General features: G+C 29.3%; 1 non-coding gene across 1 annotated transcript; it reads left to right on the forward strand.

Annotated features, from left to right (window-relative positions):
* Window positions 1-3,783: 3,783 nt before the first annotated feature.
* Window positions 3,784-3,855, forward strand: TRNAQ-CUG (transfer RNA glutamine (anticodon CUG)). The gene has a single exon. It is a non-coding gene; the product is annotated as a tRNA-Gln (tRNA).
* Window positions 3,856-9,332: the final 5,477 nt, after the last annotated feature.

Here is a 9,332-nt window from a genome sequence, read left to right on the forward strand (position 1 = left end):
GGTGAAGAGGCCAACACCTGGTAGCTGCTAAAGCAAGAAGTACTCGAACAGTTATTGTCTTAGCAACTGGAGAAAATGTTTCAAGAAAATCAATGCCTTCCTGTTGTGTATACCCCTTAGCCACAAGTCTAGCCTTGTACCTTTTCACTATTCCATCAGAATTCAGTTTAATCTTATATACCCACTTACACCCAATGGGAGTTTTTCTAGGAGGTAATGTGGTAAGTTCCCAAATTTGATTCTGTTCAAGCCTGAATTTCCTTGTCCATTGCTGATCTCCATAAAGGATTTTGAACAGCTTGAAAGAAAAATTTTGATCAAATCTGAGATCTTTGCACATATTAATTCCTATAATAATTACTTTCAATTCAGCCATAAAATTGGTTCCATAATCCAGTAATGAGGAAAAAACTGGTTTAAATAATTTTCTTTCATCTCTTATCATGCCTCCACCATTACAATTACTTGGGTTACCTCTACGGCTTCCATTCACATTCAACTTAACCCAACTTATCTCAGGTTTACACCATTTGATAGTGAAACCTATAACATTCTTAGTTGCATGAGCTAATTAGGAATGAATTGTAATTCGATGGATGCAGTATATATAAATGCCTAGTTTTCATTATTAATAATAAATTGCCCGTCTGAGCCTAAGAATCACAGGCAAAGTATTAAATAGGGAAGGAAAATCTGTGCTAAGAAGAAATTGAAGATTAGCCTTGTGAAGAAGGAAGAACGGTATATGTTGTAACAATAATGTAGAGGTTGTCTTAATTCCTGCACTTGTTGAAATATACCGACCAAAACAGTCTCCCAAACCTGAAAAATATATCTGCTACTCCACGGCATTGGCTTGTCAAACCAAATCACCGGAAGTTTCTCGTTTCTATAAGCAGCTCCAAAGTAACCCAGAAACGATGCATTTGTGGCCTATGTCATGCGCAGTGGGGTCGAGCCTTCCACAAGGAAAGTATGCTGATACGAATTTCCTCCGCATTTTCAAGCACAATCCTTTCAGATTCATGTCAACAAACATCATCCTATTTTATTTGTAATGTTAATGCCTGTGGTTTCATGCTTCCATTACCTGGGCAACAACTTCCTCAGACACCCAATAGAATTTCGGAGCTGCAAAAATTTGTCAGGCATTGCCATTGATTATATTCAAACCAAATGGTAAAGATGAATTTTCTTTTGTTGACAGCTACTTTCTGAAGGGAAAATCCTATAGGAAGCTACTTACAATCAGTTGTTGGCCTCTTGCAAAATATTTCATGACCTTGTCAATGCACAGAATGGTACTATTGACTCCGAAAGCGTGCAGAATATGCTTCTTTTAAACATCAAACACTTCTAATGGAGAGATTAAGAAAATATGTGCTGGAGGTACAGTCAAATGCGTCACCAGGGATCAGTTCAGAAAGAAAGAAAGAGAGATGGGGGACACCGATATGAACCCACATGTACTGCAATTGAATCAGAGGAAGGGCCTCTTTTTGACATACATAGCTCACTTTCGTTTTTGGTAGTGCCGGTTACTAGAAAGCTTGTGGTAGCTGCATGCATCCAGGGCAGAAGCATGAGCAGATCATTACCAAAGTGTACTCACTGATTGTGTGTGGTGTCTTTTTTCCTACTAGTTGGTCTTATTTTGCACTTCTTTTAGGTCTTAAGGCATCAAAATATTTTGTCTCTACTTTGATGATCTCTCTTTTTTGTGCATTTTTTGGCGGATGAGCACTAATAAGTAATGACCTGAAATGCAGCAGTACACAATGGAACAAATTGGAGCAACTGGCAGAGACTACTGTTCTATCTATAGTGAGCATTGCTTAGAGATGTTTTAAAAAAAAACTTTCTTACATAGTAAACGTTGTTTTATTATTGCTACTTTCATTTTTAGTAAGGAAGTTTGTGACAAACAATTTAACCTTAAAGACATGTTGGCTTTGAAACAATATAATAGGTGCTCCATTTTTTTCACTCACTAAAGTGGTGAATTTTTTTTCCTATTTCTTTTTTTGGTTATTTCACTTGCAAATTCAAAAATTGAAAAATAAATGCCAAGGTAGAATTGTCATCTAATATATTAAAAATAAATGTGATGAGTCAATTCAACCTTCCAAATTTATAGTAGGAATAATTTATTAATAAAAAATGTATTGTCTTCATTTTTTTGACAAATACATAAAGATACATGTTTTCATTTTCTTTTAAAAAATGTATAGAATCAAAATAAAGATAAATGACTCCTAAAAGTATGTGGAGTTCTTATATTAGATGACACCCACCAAATTACATAGATTTAATTTAATTTTTAATTTAGATTACAAAAAAAAAAGATTTATATATATATATATATATATATGTGTGTGTGTGTGTGTGTGTGTGTGTATGCGCGCGCGCGCGCGCGTGTGAAAATATACATTTGTTACACCCATTTCACTTTGCAAAGATGGAAAAACGAAAGACTGAATTTGAAAGGAAAGCAGTAAAGAAGTAATTCATAATGAATTTATAATTTTCTACACAAAGAAAGCAACCATTAAAGTTGTAATTAGACATTAATGGTCAGTTTGGATCAAGGATTTTACTTGAAAAAATTAAAAAAAAAAAATAAGAAAGGAATTTATTCACTATATTTTCTCTCTATATCAAATACCATTTAAAAAAAACTGTTCTAATATGATTAAAATTAAAAAAAAAATCAAATGTTAAAGATGTATAAAATTAAAATTTTACTCATTGATTTGATATGTTTTTTATTTTCTTACTTTTCTTCATAACCAAGCATAAAAAGTGAAATCTTTCTTATTTTTCTTTTCTTTTCCTTGTCTTTTTTAAGTTCCAAACGGACCATAAATCTACATAACAAGAAAATGACAAAGTGCGGCCAATTGAATTTTTGGATGTCCTAAATGAGTGAGCTGTATAGTCTAATTGTGTGAATTTATTTTAATCTAATATTTGTATTGTCTTTTGTTATATTTTGAAGGTATTGAAACACTTATTTAGTGGGTGCCCAAATTTAATATTCTCAAAGAGAATAAGGAATTAGAAATTTTGAACGAGTTTTATAAGTAATTTTAAGGCATGTTTAGTTGTGAAAAATATTTTTTATTTTTTTATTTTTTTTAAAAAAAATTATAAAAGACCCATATTTATTTTTTAATATTTTAAAATTTGTATTAGAAAGGTTTTAATGCTAGTTGTACAAAACAATATCATTTCTCTTTTTTAGATTACAACAAAAAGACATCTATTTTTTAATTTTTCAAAAATTATATAAGAAATCAGAAATCTAAGGAACAATAAAAAGATGTATTTCAACTTTTTGTGAAAATTTTAAAATTTTAAAAGGTAAGTATTTTTTTTTTAATTATTTGAGAACTTAAAAATAAAAAAAATAAATTTATTTTTCACAGCGTAAACCGTATCAAAACTTATTATTTTTTTTCTTTTTATATAAGTGTTTTAAATGTAAAAATAATCAAATATAGTATTTTATTCCTAAATAATTCTGCTAAAAATAAAAAATGAAAAATAAAATTTATTTACCTTGACTAAATGAACGTTGAATTTTTGTAAAGCTATAAAACAATAGAATGAACTTTTAAATGCCAAATTTGAAAATCTTTCTGCTTCTCCTATATATATAGTGAGCTGTATATAATTTTTGAACGAGATGGTATAAGAATTTCTTAATTAATTAATATTATTTCCTATTATGGTTATATTTACTCTTTAATATACTTTGCAATGGTCTCAACAATCAAAATTGGTTCCATGGTCTAGTGGTCAGGACATTGGACTCTGAATCCAGTAACCCGAGTTCAAATCTCGGTGGAACCTTTTTCGATCCTGTTTTCTTAGTTTTTTACAATTTCCCAGCTAGCTATTCATATCCCTTTTAATCAGTTGCATTTTTTTCCTATTAAAAGAGTATCTTTTTTAGAATTTTCAATTTTTTTCGGTGAAACGATACGCTTGGATATATTTTATTGATTCATATGCATTTTTAATACTTTAAATTACTATTGTAATACATTTAAAATTCAAAAAAATATTTATGTTACTTTGCAAATTATCGCTTATTTTTCTTTAGGTCAAATTTTTGTTGCCATTTATTTTAATTAGGGCAAAATACACTCATCTCCCTCAAGATTTGGTAAAAATGATAAAGACATCCCCTGAGGTTTCACAAGTACCTCCCGTGAGGCTTATAAAAAATGACACAAACCTCCTCTAAGGTTTCAAAAATGTCACAAACCCCCTCCCCTAAGTTGTGTCAAAAAGACACACACCTCTCCTAAAATTTTTTTTTTTTTTTTAGTAAAATATAAGGGGAGGATTTTTTTTTTTTTAACCTCAAGGGAGGTCTTTGAGATTTTTGAAATCTCAATGTAGGTTCCTGAAATTTTTGAAATTTCAGAAAAAGTCATTTTTTTTTTGTCAAATCTCATGGGAGGTTAGTGTCTTTTTCCGTTTTAATTATTATTCTATTATCATAATAAAGATATAATACACATACCTAATAATGCATGTCCATCATCTATAATTGGATGACTTGCAAACCACTATATAAATTATTTGTTTTAGTGGCTATTGTATAATTTTAAAAATACATTAGAAGATATCATATACTATTTTATAATGTATTATAATATATTAATTATTAATGAAATATAATTCAATTATGGAATGAAGAACCAAAACCATCTTAATTTGAAATAATATTAAAAATTAAAAATTCTTATTTAATTAATAATTTTATTTTAATATAATTTAATATGATAATCATATGTTATAAATATAAACTAAGAACAAGATTATTTTTAATCAAAAAATAATATTATGTTATTTTTTAATTAATAAAAAAATTAAATATTAATTAAAAATAATAGTTAACATAATTATTAATTTAAAAAAGGAAGAAAAATGACAAAATAAACCGTGTAAGAGAAATAGGTGGTGAAACTAAAAGGAGAAAATATAATAAATTTTTTAAAAAAATTATCAAATATGGGGATTGGACTGCAGAGGATGAAATAGATACAAGCACTCTTTGGAGCAGATTAACTAGCTTTATTAAAAAGATAGCAAAAGATATTTTAGCTGAATCAAGGGAAAGATTCTCAAATAACAAAAAAAGTTTGTGGTGGAATAGAAATGTACAAAAAGTCGTAAAAATAAAAAGAATTTGGTATAAAAAGCGACAAAAATATAGAAATAGAGATAACTTTGAAATGTATAAGAAGGCAAGAAAATATGTAAAAAGGATCGTTAGTGAAACTAAATACAGATCATTTAATAGTTTGTATAATAGATTAGATATAAAAGAAGGGGAAAGAGATGTATTTAAACTTATTAAAACTAGAGAAATAAAGAGTAAGAACATAGGAAATGTAAAATGTATACAAAATGAGGATACGAAGACATTAAAGAAAGATGTCAAAGTTACTTTAGTAAATTATTTAATGAAAACCAAATAGAAAACTTAAACTTAGAATTGTAAAAAATGAGGAAAAAACTAAAAATATAATATTTATTCACAAAATTAGAGTTAACAAAGTTAATTTTGCACTAAAAAAGATGAAAAATGAGAAAGATATGGGACCAGATTACATCCCAATTGAAGTTTGGAAATGCTTAGGTGATAACGGAATTATATGGTTAATTGATTTATTTAATACAATTATAAAAAAAAAAATGTTAGATGAATGGAGGAAACACACTTTAATACCTATTTACAAAAATAAATGATATATTTAAAATTATAATAACTATCGTGGAATTAAACTTATGAATCATACGATGAAAATATAGGAAATGATAGCTGAACAAAGATTAAGGTTTAAGACGAAGGTATCCAAAAATCAATTTAGTTTTATACCTGGGAGATCTACCACAAAGGCTATATCTTTTAAAAAGATTAATAAAAAAATTTAGGAAAAAGAAAAAGGGACTTGCATATGATATTTATTGACCTTAAGAAAACATATAATAGGAAATACCTTCTACCTAGGAAATAACAATGGTAGGTTTTAGATTAAAAAAAAGGATAAAATTATATTAAAACTTGTCCAAACTCACCCAAATCTAAATTCAAAATCCGAAATTCATATTTTCAAACACAGCAAAAGGGTGATTTACATAGCTCGTTCTAATTAACCAAATAACCATAATAAATGCTTAAAATATGATATGATTATCAAGTGGATTTAAATAAAATATAATGTACAATTGTATTGAATTTCATCCAAGTCCATATAAATCTAAATTCAAGGCTTAAAAACCACTCCCCAACACTACCTTAACATAATATTACGATTGTTAATAACTTCTTTGCACAGTTAAAAATCTTGATTGAACAAATATTTATTTTTTGCTTAAGTTAAATAATAATAATAATAAAATATGATTAAAAATAATAGAAATACAAAAATTATGCAAACTAAAATTATTATTTTAATTCATTATATGTCAAATTCTATTTCTAGAGCAAAATTATTACACGACTTGAAAATAATAGAAATATTATGTGTTAATGTTTTTTAATAATTTATAAATCTCATGAATATTTTTATTTCATTTATATTTTTTAAATTCACATGTTATTTTATTTTTATTATAATTAAAATTATTTTAAATTCACACGTTACTTTGTTTTCATTATAGTTAAAATTATATAAAAATAGATAATATAATCCACACAAGTTAATTCTAAATCTAAGTATGCTGCCAATATATTGTCACAACTACTAAAAATTAAAAAATTTAATTTCAACTTCTCTAAAAAAAAATTAATTAAAAGGTAATAACAAAAATAAAAAACTAAAAACCATAATCAAACTCGTTCCCTAAATTTATTTCTTATACGAACGAAACAAACCCTTAAACATTCAAATAATTAGACTGAGGGTCTGAAATTTTATCATCTACCAATACCCCCAAGAAATTAACGTCACACATCAAAGTAAAATTTTGATCTTTGATGGCTGAATTTCATTTGCCAAGTGCAAAAATCGAATTTTTTTAATTGAACATTGTCACCAAAACAAAATTAAAGATTCTTCCTTTGAATTAATGAAATTAAAAAAAAAAAAAAAAAAAAGACAACTGATTTAAAATCAAAAGAAACATTGAATGTACTCCCCAAACGTCCATTTACAAGTAAAAAATAAAAATTAAATAACAAATATTTTCATCTGCAAATAAATGTCAGAAACTTCAAGCCCTAACAATGGCTTCCAATTAACCTTTTCATGTGATAGTGAATGAAAATTTTCACTTGTTTTCTAATTTCAAGCCATTAGTGACAAATGAGAACTACCATAATAACTAACTACCATAATAATAACAATAATAAAGAAAAAAGAAGAATGAGAAGACACCCTTTGGAGTTATTCAACCAAACAAACAAAACCCATTTCAGTTATTAGTCATTTCCTCTGAAACTTGAAACTTGAAACTTGAAAATAACAAGATTTGCCACAATGACATGAAACAACAAATACACCAAATGCAGTTTTAAGGCCTGAAAACTTCAGAATTCTGTGTTAAATGTGCATTGTTTATACATGAAACTTAAGGCTATGAAACAAAAACCAAGTAAAAACTGTGTTTAAAGGCAATATCGCAAACCCATTTGTTTTCAGAAAATACTTTGCAGTTCGCAGTAATTCAGCAGCATATATCAGCAGACAGATTCAGGTAGTAACAATAGTGCATCAACAAACATCAGTATTTGGGAATTCTAAAGTTCCAAAACAACCAAAAAAAAAAGTGAGAACATAAAACTCTCTCTCTCTCTCTCTCTCTCTCTCTCTCACACACACACACACACACACACACACACACATGTATATATGTATACAACATATATATCAGCACATATTATTGTCCTATTGCTCACTACTCACAATCAGCATCATATTATCAGCATTTATCAAGCATTACCTCATCAAAGCCTTAACATATCATCGCATGTATCAGGACATTTTAACCGCACACCAGTTACATTACTTATCAATCTAGCTTAGCATGCATCAGCAATTAATCAAAGAATTATTACATTAATTTCTGCTGATATATATCAGCAAATATTAGAAGGTTATACAACACATTAACAGCATATATCATCAGCAGTAACATCTAAGCCACATACGCTCTGTAAAGCAATGAAATAAGAATTATGATAAAACTTCAACAGTCTCCATCTTCTAACTTCACTAAACTGCTCAATGTCTTAAGAAACAGTACAGATCAAAAATTCCATTAGGCAGACAAAAGAAACAGATTCAGCTTGTTTCTATCAAGAAACAGAGTAACCACAAGCTAGGCTTACAGGTGCATCATGCATGTGTGTGAGTGTGTGTGTGTGTGTGTGGTTTTGAACAAAATGTAATACAAAATTATATTAAATTGTGTCCAAATCCACCCAAATCCAAATCTGAGCCCGAAATCCATGCTGCCAAATGCAGCATTAGCCTTATTTCCATTAGTACTGTAGAAAGTGTGTTCCTTCAATTTTAGGGAACTACTTTTACTCATAATAAAGATATCTATGCAAGTGCATGCCAAGGTCCATGACCTTATCAAGTGCCCGCAAGTGTGCTTTTGACTCATTTTTCGGCAATTTTAAAAAAATCAACCTGCTTTCTTGCAGAAATATTCAAAATGTCAATGAAAATCTGGAAGTTAAGCTGTTGTGATCAGCAAATTTGGAATTGATGTGGGCAGGAAAATAGTTCTCTCATTGGTATTCAGAAAATCTCACAGCAAATCCTCAATTTCTTGGGATCAGATATAACTTCTCTGCAGTATTCTTCAACAAATAAGTCTCTCACCGATACCTCTTCTATTGCCAACAGCCTCCCCCATTATTGTCCTTCCTGCCCTCTACAAGAACTTGAAAACTCTCCTCGTCGACCTCACTTTCTCTTCTTGCTGCTACTCTAATACCTTTATCTCCTCTTCTCCTCTCCTCTTGACCTCACTCCCTCTCCTAGCCACAACCCTAACAATCTTTCCATCTCTTCTCTTCTCCTTGTCAGCAGCCTCAATCCTTTTACCATATCTTATTGTCACCTCTCAACCTTACCATCCCTCTCCCCTCTTGCATCTCTCGCTCTCTACTCCTTTGCCACAGCAATTGCAAAGTGCTCTGTGTGGATTGAAAGGAAATCTTTCAACCTGGTTCTAGGCAGCGAGCTTCCTGACATCGTTAGACTGACGAACTGTCGTAAAGTTTACCACACGTCAATTTTCTTAGAGCTTAAGGAGTTTGCCTGATTACTTTGTGCATGGGAAGAGTTCTAGGCAGTGAG

Source organism: Malania oleifera, chromosome 6 (assembly GCF_029873635.1).
Source record: "Malania oleifera isolate guangnan ecotype guangnan chromosome 6, ASM2987363v1, whole genome shotgun sequence".
NCBI lineage: Eukaryota > Viridiplantae > Streptophyta > Magnoliopsida > Santalales > Ximeniaceae > Malania > Malania oleifera.